At 41.7% G+C, this 17,722-nt stretch overlaps 1 long non-coding RNA gene and 1 other non-coding gene across 2 annotated transcripts; one reads left to right on the top strand and one right to left on the bottom strand.

The window, feature by feature from the left end:
• Positions 1–9,246: 9,246 nt before the first annotated feature.
• LOC141626841 (uncharacterized) lies at positions 9,247–10,768 on the bottom strand. The gene is made up of 2 exons (XR_012536428.1): positions 10,408–10,768; positions 9,247–10,193 (listed from the first exon to the last, which is right to left on the bottom strand). It is a non-coding gene; the product is annotated as an uncharacterized LOC141626841 (long non-coding RNA).
• Positions 10,769–16,935: 6,167 nt separating this feature from the next.
• LOC141636187 (small nucleolar RNA R71) lies at positions 16,936–17,042 on the top strand. The gene has a single exon (XR_012540817.1). It is a non-coding gene; the product is annotated as a small nucleolar RNA R71 (small nucleolar RNA).
• The last annotated feature ends 680 nt before the right edge of the window (positions 17,043–17,722 follow it).

Here is a 17,722-nt window from a genome sequence, read left to right as displayed (position 1 = left end):
CCCCCCTCAATAATCTCAACTTCTCTTTCTTCTTCTTGTTGTTGATCATGGGAAAATTCAACGGCTCTCCTCTTCCGAATTTTTGGTGGGGGTGGGGGTGGGTTTGGGAGGTTGCCCTCCGGGGGACAAAAGAAATCCCGGGCACGTGGTCCACTCGGGAGGGGGCCATTCAAAGGAAGCCTCATGTATTGCACTTTCCCCTCCCCTAACCAATAACAACTCCATGGAGTCGTATCCAATGGAAGAATCATGTGAGTCTCTACCAAACCCGCTTCATTGTATAGGTGATTCCCCCACACTTGAGGTTGCTCTTCCGGAATATCCCCAACCAAACTAGCCACAAAAAGAGTGACCAAACCCCCACAATTTATACTTCCTTTCTTTTCACGTTGCTTAGTTGCACCCACCACAAAAAGCCTTGCCCAACTGCACTCCCTCTCCCTCGGGCAACATCGCCCACAAACACTCACGGACCCCATCATTGAGCTTGGTAGGTTCCCCCATCGTAAAGAAAAAGCATGAAATCATCCGAGTAAGAATCCGGATGGGGGGATTTGTGATTGAGGAGATTTTGTCATTGTTTGTCCGGGGTGTTTTCCTTGTGAGCCCAAACCAAGAATCATCCAAGGCCGTACCCGGTAGGTTTATTGGGGAGGGTGGTTTGGTGATCCTCAAAATTTCCCTTACCCGCTCAAAGGTTATGGTGTGCCAAGTTCGGTTCAACCTAAAGTTCACCCGTTCATTCCCTCTTTCCCCCGTGATTTCAATGGTTGAGAGGAATTCTAAGGTGTAGGCGGGGTAGGTACGAAGTTGAAGGTTAATGTACCTCTCTAACCCCACCTTGGTGAGGAAGGCAAGGGTGTGGTCGTATATACCCAAATCCCTCAAGGTTTCCGGGTGAAGAAATTTGGAAATTGGGAGGGGCTTACTCTCAAGGAACCTAAAGTAAGTCTTAATGTTGTTTGGTAACCCTTCATCCCCCTTAAAAGGTTTGGGTGGTGCACTTGGTGGAGGTTGGTTTGAGGCTTCCCCCTTCTTCTTAGACTTCCCTTTTCCAAGACCAAAAACCATCTTGTTCTTGTAAAAAAATTTCAAAAACAACCACTTAATACAACCAAAAATCTGAAAAATTTTCTAAGGGGCAATTCAACAAACACCTTATGTGCACTAGCACCAAATTGTGTATCTAAGGTAATTTTGTTGAATATTTGCCTTCCCTAACAGAAAATGATTGCCAACAATCCCCAAACAAGCTATTACAAGCAAGAAATCAACTCAACTACTCAAAGAAAATCGAATTGAAAAAAATAAGACAAGGATAGTGAAGAAAGTTGTTATACCTTCCCGAAAAAATCCTCAACCTTGCTTGAATATGGAAGAATGTTGCATAAAAACCCCTTTAAAACCCGAAAATCCACTTGAACAAGCTTCAATTCAACCCGGAAAAATTCTAGGGTTTGGGAGATTGGGGGGATTTTTGTCGAAAAATTGGAGATTTGATGGTGTTTTTGATGTCAAGGATGAATTTGGTGAAGAAATTGGTGATGAGAAGGAGGTTTGTTGTTGATGTGGAGTGATTTGGTTGAAAATTTGTTGAATGAGAGGAGGGGGTTTTGGGTGTTGTCGAAGAATTGTTGTAAAGATGAAAGGATGAAACACGGGATAAGAGAGGATAAGAGAACGAGGTTGCAGACCTGCGCAGGCTGCGCAGGCTGCGCATTTACTGTTCACGCCTGCGCAAAATTGCGCACCTGCGCAAGCCTTATGCGCAGCAGTGCCGCGGCTTTCAGTTTTGATCCTTGTTCTTTTAATTCCAAATTGATTCCTTGGCCAAAATTTTTCCATTTCTTCCTATTCTCTTTTCCTTGGTCTCTTCCTATAACTTTGTTCATCCAACCCGACTCTCATCTCCTCTTGGGCACGCCTTCCAAGAGGGTTCTTGCAAATCACTATATCATTAAACAAACCTCAAGTGCCTTTTTACATGTCAAATGCAAATGAAATTAATTCGACGAAAATTAACATGCGAGTAAATAAATTGCGGAATTAAATTGCGGAAATAAACTACTCTAAGAAAGCAATGAAATTGGGATAGAATATTTACAAATTTGCCGTTATTTAACGTCGATGGCTCGACTTAGCCAAAGTTGGAGAATCAATCTTTATAAATTGGATCTTCTAAAAGAAAATCCTCTTCACCTTGTAGATCGATTCCTTTGTAGTACTTCTTCAACCTTTGCCCATTTACCTTTATCACTTTCCCCGAGGTCGGGTCTTCCACCTCCACCGCTCCGTGGGGAAAAACCTTCTTGACTTTGTAAGGTCCAAACCACTTTGACCTTAGCTTGCCGGGAAAATTCTTGAGGCGACTTTGGAAAACCAACACATCTTCTCCCTCTTTGAAAACTCTTCTTGTGACCATCTTGTCATGCCAAGACCGAGCCTTTTCCTTGTAGATGCTAGCATTGTCATAGGCATTGTGCCTAAGCTCTTCCAATTCTTGTATTTGAAGCTTTCGGTGCAATCCCGCCTCATCGACATTTTGATTAAAAGCTTTGATTGCCCAATAGGCTTTGTGCTCCACTTCTACGGGAAGGTGGCATCCCTTCCCATAAATTAGCCTATATGGGGACATGTCGATTGGGGTCTTATAGGCCATTCTATAAGCCCAAAGAGCATCTTCAAGCCTCTTGCTCCAATCCTTTCGGTCGGGATTGACCGTTCTTTCCAAGATGTGTTTAACCTCCCGGTTAGAGACTTCCGCTTGGCCATTTGTTTGGGGGTGATATGCCGTAGAAACTTTGTGAAGCACACCATATTTTTGAAGCAAGGTTGAGATTACCTTGTTACAAAAATGAGTCCCCCTATCACTCACAATGGCTTTTGGGAAGCCGAATCTTGAAAATATATTACTTTTGACAAATGCTTGCACCGTCTTTGCATCATCACATTTTGTGGGGATGGCTTCTACCCACTTAGACACGTAGTCGACCGCCAAGAGGATGTAGATGTATCCATAGGAGTTAGGGAATGGCCCCATGAAGTCTATTCCCCAAACATCAAAAATTTCCAAGTAGAGCATCGGTTGTTGGGGCATTTAGTTCCTACGTGATATGTTGCCAAAACGTTGGCACCTATCACAAGTAGTAACGAAAATATGAGCATCTTTAAATAACTTGGGCCAATAGAAACCGCACTCAAGGATTTTACGTGCCGTTCTATGCGGCCCAAAGTGACCCCCACAAGCGTACTCATGGCAATGCTTTAGGATGGATGGGATTTCTACATCCGGCACACAACGGCGGATGACTTGATCTTGGCACATTTTCCACAAATATGGCTCATCCCATATATAGAACCTAGAATCGGACTTGATCTTGTTCCTTTGACTAGATGAAAGAGAGGTGGGAAACTTCTTGGTGACCATGTAGTTTACCAAGTTGGCATACCATGGCTCCGTCATCCTCAAACTATAAAGAGATTCATGAGGCAAACTCCCATCGACTACCCCCATTCGTTGCATTTGTTGATCATTAAGTTGTAGTCGACTTAGGTGGTCGGCCACCACATTTGCCAATCCCTTTTTCTCTCTTATCTCTATGTCAAACTCACTAAGTAGGAGAACCCACCTCATTAATCTTGGTTTGGAGTCCTTCTTGCTCACAAGTTGAGTGATGGATTTGTGATCGGTATAGACAATCACCTTGACTCCTAGTAAGTATGAGCGGAACTTCTCTAGAGCATAAACCACCGCCAAGAATTCCTTCTCGGTGACGGTGTAGTTTCGTTGGGCATCATTCAAAAGAGATGAAGCATATTGAATCACATAAGAAGCTTTGTCATCCTTTTGTCCCAATACGGCTCCAATGGCAAAATCACTTGCATCGGTCATGATCTCAAAAGGTCGATCCCACTTGGGTGCTTGAATGATTGGGGCCGATACAAGTCTTTCCTTCAACAAGTCAAATGCTTCCCTACAATGATCATCAAACACGAACTCCACATCCTTATGCAAAAGTTTGCACAAGGGGTTAGCGATTTTGGAGAAATCTTTAATAAAACTTCGATAAAAACCCGCGTGGCCCAAGAACGACCTCACGTCTCGAGTATTAGATGGATACGGTAAGGTTTTAATCACATCCACCTTTGCCGTATCCACCTCAATCCCTCTTTTCGACACTATGTGTCCTAACACGATTCCACTACTCACCATTAAGTGACACTTTTCAGAATTTAAAATGAGGTGAGAGTCTATGCACCGTGATAGGACCATAGCGAGGTGGTCTAGACACGAGTCAAATGAGTCCCCATGGATGGTGAAGTCATCCATGAAGACTTCCAAAATGCGCTCCACATAGTCCGAGAAAATGCTCATCATGCATCGTTGGAAAGTGCCGGGGGCATTGCACAATCCAAAAGGCATGCGGCGGTAAGCATAAGTACCGAATGGGCAAGTAAAAGTTGTTTTGGATTGATCCTCCGGGTGAATGGGGATTTGAAAATACCCGGAATATCCATCCAAAAAACAATAGTACTCTTTCCCACCTAACCTCTCTAGCATTTGATCTAGAAAGGGTAAGGGGAAATGGTCCTTCCAAGTGACTTGGTTGAGGCGGCGATAATCAATACACACCCTCCATCCCGTTTGCAAACGGGTGGGGATCAATGCCCCTTGAGTGTTTTTGACTACCGTCACCCCTCCCTTCTTTGGCACAACTTGAGTAGGACTTACCCATTGGGAGTCACTAATTGGAAAGATAATACCCATTTGAAGGAGTTTGATGATTTCTTCCTTGACAACTTCCATCATAGGTGGATTAAGCCTCCGTTGTGGTTGTCGGACGGGTTTTGCATCCTTTTCCAATCGAATTTTGTGCATGCAAGTGCTTGGGCTTATCCCCTTGATATCCGCGATGCTCCATCCAAATGCTTCTTTATACTTTTGCAAAACATCCACCAACCTCCTCTCTTGCTCACCCTCAAGTTGGTTTGAAATTATGAGGGGTAGAGTGTCATTTGCCCCAAGAAAGATGTATTTCAAATTGTCGGGGAGTGGTTTGAGGTTGGGGGTGGGTGGCTTAATGATGGATGGAAGGGGCCTTTCAAGGGAGGCCTCTAAGGATAGAAAATGGGATGGGTTGTCATAAGAGTAGGAAGAAAAACATGACTCGGATGGGCTGGGAATTGCGCAGGCTGCGCATAGGGTCTGCGCAGGCTGCGCAGGATTGCGCAGGCTGCGCAGGATTGCGCAGGCTGCGCATTGTGGGTGTGCAGGCTGCGCATGGTCTCGGCATTCCTTCTTCAATTTCTTTCACTTCTTTTTCATCTTTTGATTCTTCTAGTGGTTCTTCCTTTTCCAATTCTTCTACACTTTCCTGCACATCATTAGACAACAAAAAACGCAACCCTTCCTTCTCGACATTGTTAGTGAGGGCCACCTCAAGTGGGTCCCTATGACACAACATATAAACTTGAGAGGTAATTGGTTCAATGATGTCTAAGAAATAACATGAATGTGAATCGCTAGGTTGTTTCATAGCATCATAGATGTTGTACGTGAGTTTCTTTCCATCAAATTCCATAGTGAGGTTCCCATTAGACACATCAATCTTGGTTTTAGAGGTCTTCATAAAAGGCCTCCCCAAAAGGATTGGAGTGGCCCTCGAGTCGGCTTCCATGTCAAGAACATAGAAGTCGGCCGGGAAGGTTAAGTGATCTACCTCTTGGTATTTTCGGCTTGCCCTTTCATGAGCATCTTAAACATCTCATTTGTAGACAAATCTTCATTTCCTTGGGAGGAAGAGCCTCCTCCTTGTTGGAAGTTCTTGTGGTTACCTTGGAAATTCCCTTGGTTTCCTTGGTTTCCAAATTGGAAGGATCCTCCCTTGGATTGTTGATGATTGTTGTTTCTTTGGTAATTGGAGTTTTGTCCTTGAGAGTTGGAGTTCTTCAAGTGGTTGAATTGACCATTTTGGAAGCTCTTGGAGGTATCTCCTCCCTAACTAAGGTTTGGATTGTCCCTTGACCCAATGTTGTAAGTATTGCCACTCGGATCATACTTATAATACCCTCCCCCATTGGGGTTCCTAGAGTTGTATTGACCGTGCATCATGGCACTCACATTCTCCTTGGTTAGTCCTTGCTCTTCCATGATGGGACAAGTTTCCATTGGGTGTGGCCCTTGACAAAAATTACACTCCACATTAGATCCTTGTGCTCCTCCTTGATTGTTCCCCACTAGTTGAGCAACCATTTTTGTGAGATCATCCACGGTTTTCTCAAGCTTGTGGGAGGAAGGAGAGGATGTCTCAATGGAGTTAATATTCTTTGACCCTCGGCTTCTTCCATAGTTCCTTGTGCTAGCGGCCAACCTTTCTAGGATTTCATTTGCCTCCGCCACGGAATAGTTGTCAACTCCACCACCCGTAGCGGAATTAACCATGATTTGGTATTGTTGTGTAAGACCATCACAAAAGTTGACCAAAAGGTCATCACCACTAAGGCCATGGTAAGGACATTGAGCAACTAGCTTCTTGAATCTCTCCCAATACTCATATAAGCTCTCACTTGCATCTTGCTCCGGAGAAGTGATGGCTTTCTTTGCATGGTTATGTCTTGAGTCGGGGTAGTATTTCTCAAGAAAAGCCGCCTTCATGTCCTTCCAAGTACGGATTGTACCCGGTTGAAGGTAAAACAACCAATCTTTTGCCGCATCTTGAAGTGAAAATGGGAAAGCTCTCAACTTAAATTGATCTTCCGTGACACCATTTGGAATTGCACCCTCACACATCATATGGAATTCGGAAAGATGGCGATTTGGGTCATCCCCCGCATGTCCATGAAACTTTGGGAGGTTGTGAATGAAATAGCCCTTCAATTCAAAGTTGGCATTAGCCCCCATGGGTGGGTAGGCAATGCAAAGAGGTTGAGTGTCATAATTTCTTGCCCGGAGCTCCCTAATAGTTCTAGTATCATTCGCCATTGAAGGGTATTCCACTTCAATTGGCTCCACGTCAATAGGGTCTTCTTCAATAGGGGCTTCTAAGGGTGGTTCTTCCACTATATGCTCTCTTTGGGCTCTTCGGTACCAAGGGTTAGTGAATAGCCAAGAATAGGCCCCAAAAGTGTCTTCTTCCACGGGAGTTGATTCACCGTGTTGTGGGGAACCAAACATATACCTTCGCACTAAGCAAACAAATTAGAACTTCCTATTACTACTAACAACAAGAGGAGTAATAAAACAACTAAACATAAATTCACAAACTCAAGTTCTAGCTATGTTGCCCTTCCCCGGCAACGGCGCCAAAATTTGGTAAGCAAAAGACTAGGTCGCTAATATACTAGAATTAACCACCAAATTAACAATTTATAACCTAAACTTTGACTCTACTAACTTTAAACTTAAAACAATAGCAAAGCGGAAGTAAAGGGTCGTACCCAAGAGAAGGGGATAAGACTAGAGCTTGAATTGTAAATTAATGGCTACTAAGTGGGTCTCTACTACTAATTAAGATGCTAATGACACTTTAAACTAAATCAAAAGGGCACTAATCACAAACAATGGGTATTAACAAAGGTCAACAAGTAGAAAACATAGATGGAAAAAGATTGGTTTTTGAGAAACAAACATGGAAATATGAGTAGAACTTGAATATCTTCCTATTGAGACAATTCTACAAACAACTAGTATGCAAGATTCAATGTAAGGGGGAGTACTTGATGTAATTCTCTCTTAGTAACCCAACAATGGTAAAGCTTGACTCTTTTTACTCTCTCACAATTATCTACCCACTACTATCACCTCAAGATGTTGATACATGTAAATTAAACCATCTACACATACCCTTCAAGCTTAAGCAACAAATCATTAAACCATGAAAAGAGACTAAGCATGAGCATTAAGAATTTACCAAGAGATGAAGCTAGGATCAATTCCTCATGAGATTAAACCATACAAATGAGCAAAAGACAAGAACTTTCCTATTTGTTGTAAGAATCCTTTAAACCAAATCAACTAACAACAAATTTGCTTCAACAATCCCAACTAAATTAAACCATTTCATTAGGATTTGCACTAGTCAAGTAAATAACATGCAAGGATGGCCAACCCAAACATTCAATTACTCAACAATAGAAATTAAGCACAAGGAAAGAACTTTAGATAAATAAAGAGAGGTTTAAGAGTCTTACAATTACCAAAGTTGGATACTTTGATCAAATTACATCAAGATGGGAAGGATTTAGCCTTCCATAGTCTTCAAAACCCAAAGAAATGAAGAAAGATTACAACTTTGCATCAAAATAGTCCTCTAAATTATTACAAGATTAAACCCTAAGAATGAGATTAAAAGAGATGATATGATGGTAGGTGATAATCCCAGGTCTTCAAACTCTCGGGTATTTATAGGCCTTCACGAAAACCTAGAAAGATTTCCACTTAAGAAGCCCACGAAGAAGATTAGAGAAACCCGTAAAAACGAGGGATGCGCGCAGTGCGCGCAGTCGCGCAAGAACTGTTCATGCTGCGCATTTTTGCGCACTGCACTTTTGTTTTGCGCAGTTTCTGCGCGATCTCGCAAATCAACTTCTATTTTCCTCGAGCTAGACCTCATCAATTGCCTTCATTTCTTCTAGCCTTCATTCCTACTTCTCCCAACTGATTTCCAGGTTACAAATGATCTTCTTGTGCCTTGCCTTGACCTTTGAAAGGTGCTCTAATGCCACTCGGGTTCCATGCATAAGGATTGAGTGCCCAACCGAGTAAAAATGCACAAGTTGCCACCATATAACCGATTACCAATTGTTAGGAAAAGTGTACCAAAAGACCCATATTAAAAGACACGAGGGTGATAAAATCGCCCTCTTAGACCGACACAATACATGACTATCAACGACTATCCTAAAGATAGCCTCTAGTCTTGTAAATCACTCTCAAGCCTCAACTACAACTTCGCAAGCGCCCGGTAAATTTTTTATTTGGTACATTTTCTCTTAATTATTTCTATCAATTCAATATTTTGATAAAAAACGATGAAACCCTAGATTATGATTTATCACTTTGTTCGCCATATTTTGCATTCTAAAAATATTCATTATTTGCCTTTTTGTGAAAATGAAATCGACCAAACTTATGATGTTTTTTCCAATTAATTTTGTTTTCTTTTGCGTCTTTACACTAAATCTCTCCCCATGTTTAATCAACATTATTCCTTTCCTCACATTCATAAGGCATACAACACTTCAAGTTTGTAACCAAGTTTAGGTGGTTGATACTTGATTCATGAAATTTTGTTTAACATGAGTATTTACAAGACTAAAGGCTATTTTTTCCTCGACGGATTTACAATCTGGTAATAGTAAAAAATAAAACGTACCACGACCCAACATTAACTTGCTCGTTAATTATCCCATACTCCTTCTATGTAGTTAGTCTCATTATAGATGATGGTTATTGCCTGTTGGCATGATGTGCTAACTGCTAAGACATTAAAGTCACCCCCACGACATAATCATCATAATTGATTCCTCCAAAAACAATTAACTAATGACCATAGTTTAGGCATTGGATTGGTATTTGTATCGGAATCTGCTGAGAGTGAGAAAGGGATCGCAAAGCAGAATATCATCGTAGAGGGATAGAGGCAGTTGACGATCCTCATCAACAGTGTCGTAAATGGCAAACTTTGAGTACATAGGATCCAACTTAGACCTCCATACAACCATACCGTATCTAGCAATGAGTGATACACAGGTCAATTTGTGTATCTATAACACTATACTCTTGTACCTCAGGTCGTATTTGTGCGTAACCAGTATCCATAAACCATCAGCCACCCATTGAGCCTCACATGACCCGGATTAACCATAATTATCCATTTCCATTACATCCCCGATGACCACCACCACGACTCATTCTTCGCGGGGCCTTCAAGCATCCAAAATACATCGACTGCTGCCACTCGACCCACCACCATTATCAACACCATCGCCACAATAACCACATTAATTGCGTCCCTACTACCACTACTCACCTCACATCCATACATCACCACCATCATCTAACTCCCAGCCACCACCACCACCTTCAGATCGTACCAGCTCTAACCGGTAGTACCATATCATTGGCGACGCAGCACCGCACCTTGTTTTCACCACAAACCAGTCCTCCGACAAACATCAAACCAACTCACCACCTGCAACCATATTTTTGTTTAATCTTGCACCATGAAACCACCATAGCTCGGTCAAAGGGGACTCGACAACTAGCATAAATCTGATTATTTTTAAAAAAAAAATTGAGTGATTTAAATCATAGATCTAAAAATAACAGAATTTTTTTAAAAAACTAATCACACTGAAGACATATCTGGAAGATTTGAATCAAATTGAATTCCTAAAAATTACTACCTATCACCTAGTTGGGAAATTCCGACGCATAACCATTCTTTTTGCTGGCCGGATACTGACGGCGAGAAGGTGTCGATCTCCGATGAGAGTCTCGTGGAAGGTGCAGACTTCACATGAGCGACAAAATGGAAATATGAAAACTCCGGCAAAACGTTGTAAACAAATCCAACGATGATTGTAACCGGAGCTCCGGCGGCGGCGTCTCCGGTAAAGTGGCGGGGCATGATAGTTGGCTGCTTGTTGCGTGGTAGGAGAGAACAGAGAAGAGGATAGCATAAAGTGAGTGGATATGTGAGTTTGTGACTGGGCCCAAAATAACTTAATCCACTTGTTTTCATAAATTCGTATGGTTCGCACCGTAATTTAGTTCACACGAGATCCTAATTCTATATATATATATATATATATATATATATATATATATATATACCAAAGATAAAATTTATAATACCTACTAAAACTAACAAAAGCTAGTGGTAACAGGGTCGAACCACAGGGAGGCGATGCAATTATTAGTTGTCTAATTTTAAGTCCAAGGTAACAAATGTGGGAGTTTGATTTGATTTGGTCTATAGCTAAAGGCAATAAAAGACAATAAACTAAATAAACGGATAAAACAAATATTAAAAGGGTGCTAAAATGGTCGGTTCACTGTGGTTTCGGCGGCAGTGTACTAGGTAGGTCTAAAACAAACACGTGAGACGGGAAAATAAGAAGTCCTCCCGGTCCATTCTTACAGGTAGCATCTTTCGATCTCGCTACATGTCCCTAATATCACTAATACTAACTTTCGTCCTTAATAGTGACTAAAAAGGCTAAATTAACTCATCTTTCGATCCCATTAATCTAGTCGTCTTAATTAGGTAGGCTATTTCCGTTCCCTATCTTTCGATCTTTATTGGGTCAGTCAAATCCTAGACATTCAACTAGTCGCGTGCACTCGATTCGTCAAATATGGAGATTAAATTAATTAAAACGAAACTAATACTCACGTGGCGAGTCGATCGACCAGGGAACCCAGTCGATCGACCATGGTGCGATTTAGGTCGTACTATTCTAATGTCGCCTACACTACAGATTCCCTACATCCTAGCACAAGGTATTTAGCTACTCATGACTACGACGAAAACAACAATGAGATTAAGGAATAAAACTACTGAATTCATGATTGAAATAATTAAACAAGCAAATAACATAAAACGATAATTTCGGCCGGAAACTAGTCTAGCAATTCTATACTACGAGCAAACAGAGTAATAAACTGAAAATAAGAGCAGAAGATTACCAAATGGAAGCAGGAATAGAGATTAAAACCGAAAGCGAAAATAACTTTTATTGAAGGAAATTGTTCTAAACTAATGAACCCTAAAATTTGATGATAAATCGAAAACTCAATAAAATCGGATGATTGTATATGGATGAGAAGGTTACGTTATATAGAAATATCACGTAGCTTTATTCTCAAAACCTAAAACACAATGGGCTTCCTATTCCTCGTTCTATTAATTCACGCAGATTAGCGGCTTGGTCGATCGACCACTTTGTGACCGATCGATCGATCGGACTCTAATAAACAGGAGCTACTGAACTCGTGATCTGGTCGATCGACTAAGGGCAGCGTCGATCGATCGATCAAGTAAACGATACTTGACTTCTAAATTCTCGTGGATTTGTCTTTCGGGTCTTGAATTGCGCACCAAGCTCGTTCCTTCAGTAAATTCTTCACGTCAAATGCAATGCATTGTACTCGGGGACGGATTTAGCTTGATTTCCGCCGGATTCTTCACATTTGTGCATTAATGTACAAAAAACACGAAAGTAGACGGAAATAGTAGGAATAGTAGCATAAACTACATAAATGAGCTCTGAAATGCGTGTAAAATGAGGTGTAAAACATCATATAAATGTCACGCATCAAACTTCCCCAAACCAAACCCTTGCTTGTCCCCAAGCAAGAACTAGACTCGATCCTAAGACCTAATGGAACGAGTTCAATCTCAAAGCGAAATGCAAACTCTAAAGCCTAACCAATTTAATGCAACAACCAACAATCAATTAGCAATGTGAATCATGCAAACGAGTTATGTAGTCGTTAAGAACTGCTGAACCGTCAACTATAGAGACTTATCAATTCGGACTCTCACGGGTCGCTCATAACACTCAATAAATACAGGTGAGAATATGTAAAGGATAGAAAGAAGTAATATTGTAAAGACTCTCACCTAACTACGACCTATAAGAACATGCCTGCAATCTAATATGAAAGTAACCTCTACAACCATACATATGCATTCCAACCAAACAGATGACCATGACACATGCCGAGGTAAATATGGGATATGTGAGGTAATGGGTAAGAAGAGGCAAAACAATTATGGAAATGTGGAGGTATAGGTGATCAAGCTAGTACCCTAACAAAACCATATGACAATATCCAACTTCTTGCTCAAAATCTTCGATCAACACGGTGCTATTAGCAAGCACAAAACTCACAATCTCCATAACTAAACGACTCCCCATAAGATACAAATGAAACATGGGAGCAAAAATCGCCATATAATAAAGATTTTGAATTATGCGAATTGATTTTTCTCTCTTTTTTTTTTCGGGCATCAGTCGATCGACCAAGAAGGGCAGTCGATCGACCGCCCTTTACAGTACAGCATCCATCTCTTTTCTCTTTTTCGAATCATTTTTCCTCTCTTTTTCTTTCTTTTCTTTCCTTCCTTCTTTCTTTTTCCCAACATCATCTCAAAAGAGCATTCACCACCAAAATTAAAGTAACAATCCCAAGAACATAATCTACTAGCTTGACAAGGACAGGCTAAATGTAGGATGTAGTTAACGGGACAAAAAAAAACTATTTCTGGCAGTGTGGAGCTTATGGAAAAAATGAATAAAGGAGACCTCTTCCACATGTGTCAACTAACCACAATCCGAATGCACATAGGTATTAAGCAGATCAAGTTCATATTTATTCACATTGATGTAACATGTCTCATAAGGAGTAACTACTCATAATCCTAAGTAAACTGGTCATGAATGTCACCAGTTATAGGGTCTAAACCTCAGAAAATATAAGTAGGTTGCCAAAAATCTAAGTCAAATCTCAAGCTCAGCAAGAAATTTAACGAAAACTCGTAGACTATGCATATATGATTCTACAAATAACATGTCAATTAAGCAAGGCTTAGGCAAAAACAGATGCAAATGCAATGTCATCATTGAAATACTACCGTTCCGACTCAACCTACATGCTAAAATAAACGTGCAATTTTTTGAAATTTTTGAAATTTTGCAATTTTTTTTTGAATTTTCTGTATATATAAGAGAAATGAAATAAACAATACAAGACAAAAACTAAACGTGAATGCAAAACAGAATGAATGCAACGCAAAACCCTTCCCCAAACCAAATCACACAATGTCCCCATTGTGCAAAATCATATAATGAAATAAAAGGGAAAACGGGAATTTGCGTGAAATTAAATACATAAGACATGAAGTAAGAACTCGGAAACTCACAAGACTTTAAGCGCAGCAAAAGGAAACCTCCCCAAACCAGCGTGAGCTAGGAGGTTTCAGTAGCCAGCAGTGCTACCAATAAGTACCTGAAAAGACAAATAATACCACGTGTAATTCCGAGAAAGCAATTTATGGAACGCAAAATTATGTGGAAAATAAAGAAACGGAAGAAAACAGAAATGAGTTGGATAAAAAAGTGGAGAAAAGACTCCCTCAACTCCGCATATCGATCAAACACAGCAGGGGAACGATTGAAAACAAGTACAGCAGCGCGGGGTGGTCGATCGACCACATCACCCAGTCGATCGACTAGAGTGAACAGGAACAGAAGCTCCTGAAAATCGCAGCTCAGTCGATAGACCATAAGGGGCAGTCGATCGACTGGAAAACCTGCTGTAACTTTCTCATTTCCTTCAATTAGCTCAATAAATTGAGCTATCAAGGTCTATAAACCTGCAATTACACAAAATAACACGCCCAAAATTGCGCAAAACCCAAAGTAACAGTCTAAAGTGTATAAAATCCTAAGCAAACTTATTAAAATGCGAAGTCTCGCGCACACAAAAGCAATAAAAAGAGTTTAACGAAAGCAATAAAATGTTTGTAAAGTCTTTGATCAACTAATAGTTGATCAAGAACAGCCACGGAATGGCCCACTTGCTCGGCTTCTGGCTACAAGAGGTAGCCTCTACAGTGCTCATCTCCTCAGCTGCACTGTTTTCAACTCCCAACATCCGCTAAACTCAACGGATCAACGGCTTCGGCATCTCCCCAATCAATGACTTCTTCTGGCTCATCAGAATCCAAGTCGGACTCCGTCGCTTTGACTGGCTCATCATCGGGCTCCTAATCAGTGCCATAGCTAAGACATCCTAGACCGCCTCTTTGAACGATTGGCTCCTTCACAGCTGGAGCAACACACGGCTCTTCCTTCCCCAAACCAGCTCCTGCAACATCCAAAACAGAAGAATCTTCCTCCAATTTGCTCCCAGTCTGGGGCAGAGGTGTTATAGCAGAAACAGGCATAGAAACAGGCATGTCAGGAAGCACAAAATAAGATTTCTTCTCAGAAACCGTATTACAAGTGACTGGCCACATGAGGTCTTTCTTCTTAGCTGTCTGGGCAAAGACAATGGAATGCTTACCTACTTTGAAAGTCAAAGTCCCTGAGCCAACATCTATAACTGCACCAACAGTGTGCAGAAATGGTCTACCCAATATGATAGGAATGTGGGCATCCTCGAGCATATCTAGTACAACGAAGTCAACAGGAAAAAAGAACTTTCCTATTTGCACAGGAATGTCCTCTAAGACTCCTATAGGCTGGACCGCAGATCGATCAGCCATTTGTACTGTCATGTTTGTGACTGCAAACCTAGTCCATTTCAACTTCCTAGCAAGACTCAAGGGCATTACACTAATACTGGCTCCTAAGTCACACAAGGCCTTCTTAATAAAAAAGGTGCCAATACTACATGGAACGGAAAAGCTACCTGGGTCTTCTAGCTTATGGGGTGCAGTGTGGGTCAAATAAGAGCATGACTCCTCAGTTAGTGGGACAGTATGCACGGTTTCAAGTGACTTCTTCTTAGACAAAAGTTGCTTCATAAATTTCATGTAAGCAGGCACTTGCTTAACTAAATCAAGAAAAGGAACTTGTACGTTTAAGCTACGAATGACATTTTCAAATTTATTAAACGATACCCGTTCCTTTGTCGGCACTAATCTCTCTGGGTAGGGGGCTGAAAGAAGTAACTTAGCCCTCTCCTCTATATCTCTCATGCCGACATCGGTGGATTTAGGCAGAAAATCCACTACCTTCTCCTTGTTAAAGCTTGACCCTTCTTCAGACCGTCTCAAAAATGATCCATTAATCGTCATCGGGTCATATTTCGGAACCGGGACTGACCCATCAGCATTTGGGTCTTGCCTCAATATTTTCGGAGTCGTCGTACCCCGAAACAAGTGGTCCCTCAAGTTGTCTGGCATTGGAGGAAGAAAAGACTCACCATCAGCAGCGTTATCAGTCGATCGACCATGTAGGTCAGTCGATCGACTGACATCTACTGAGACCGAAGCTATCTGTATCTCGCGGATCGTCGATCGACCGGGTATATCAGTCGATCGACTAATATACCTGGTAATCGGCTTTTTCTTTCCACTGTTCGTTCCAGCCTTCTTCTTACTTGGTTCCGCCTCATCTTTTTCAGCAACATCCTCAACCATAGCGGGTCCATCAAAGGTAGACCCACTCCTCAAATTAATGGCATTAAGGGTCTCCTTTTGATCCGTCTGCGTCGATAAATGTCCCGGAGCTCGAGTTGTATTCTTGCTTGCCAATTGAGCAATTTGGCTCTCTAACATCTTTATCCCGGCCTCTCTGGCTTGAGACTCTTTCAGCAACAAGTTTTTCAATTCAGCAAATTCGGAGCCTTGGGACTGCGGCTGCTGCTGAGGAACATACAGAGGCTTTTGGAACTGTTGTTGCTTATGAGGGGGCACATAATTCTGTTGTTGCTGCTGCTATGGAGGTGGAGTTGGATTCAGGACATTTTGGCTACTCCACCTCAAGTTAGGATGGGTATTCGGCTCAAAATAAGTGTTTGTCTGCCTATAATGTTGAAAGGCAGCACAAGAATCATAGGGATTAGGACAGTTGTCTGAAACATGTCCTTCTTCTCCACATCTCTTGCAGACAAAAGGATCGTCTGAAACAGCATTCACATGATAGATCCCTCCTTTTGAAGCTCCTCCTAACTCGTACTTATCAAACCTCACCGTAAGAGCCTCTAGTGCAGCTGCAGAAGGGGATTTAGCACTCCTCCTTTGATTTTCCCTGGAATTCCCATACTCAGCTTTATGGGTGGCCAAATAATCAATAATTTTCCACCCCTTAGTCTCTCTAAAATTCTCCTGGAATCTGCCACTAGCTGCCGCATCCAAGATAGCTCTCTAATCGTCATAGAGCCCATTATAAAATTGATTACATAGACTCCATTTTCCGAACCCATGATGCGGAATGGTTCGCACCAGCTTCTTGAAACGGACCCATGCCTCATGAAAGTTCTCATCAGGACCCTGTTTAAAGCTCGTGATCTGAGCTCTAATGGCATTAGTCTTCGAGGCAAAGAAATATTTCTTGTAGAATGCTAGGGCTAAAGAATTCCAATCAGTGATCCCATTAGCAGCTCGATCCAGGTCTCTGTACCACTCCCTTGCAGCATCACAAAGAGAGAATATAAACATAGTTTCCTTCACCTGGTCCTGGGTCACACCGGTTGGTGGGGGTATGGAACAGCAATAATCGATGAATGTCTCCATGTGCTTAGCTGCGTCTTCATTTGCAGCTCCCCCGAATTGGTTCCTCTCAACCAGGTTAACATAAGAAGGCTTTGGCTCAAATTTTTTGTCCTCCCCTGGTAATGTGAATCCCTTATAAAGGTTCGCACTTTGTCCGCCTCCGAGTGATCAAGGCTATACTTGCTTCTTCACCATGACTGGAAAATCGGAGATGTGACGGTCTCGGTGAAAGAAGTGGAAACAGGAGATGAATGTGGATCCTCCTCAAATAGCTCGTTCTCATAGTAACTAGACAGAGTACTCAGCTCTTCCTCTGTCGGCAATACTCTAGATGATCGTCTCAACTCACGCAAAGTCTTCTCAATCTCGGGATTGAACGGTAGTAATTCACCACCCTGTGACATGCGCATAAGAAGAAACTACAAATAGAATATAAGAATAGTTTAAGGAACAGATGTCCCTTAAACTAAGAAAAAGACTAAAAATAAAAC

Source organism: Silene latifolia, chromosome Y, assembly GCF_048544455.1.
Source record: "Silene latifolia isolate original U9 population chromosome Y, ASM4854445v1, whole genome shotgun sequence".
NCBI classification, from domain to species: Eukaryota; Viridiplantae; Streptophyta; class Magnoliopsida; order Caryophyllales; family Caryophyllaceae; genus Silene; species Silene latifolia.
Note: the sequence above shows the minus strand (reverse complement) of the source record. Positions and strands in the feature narration are given on the sequence as shown.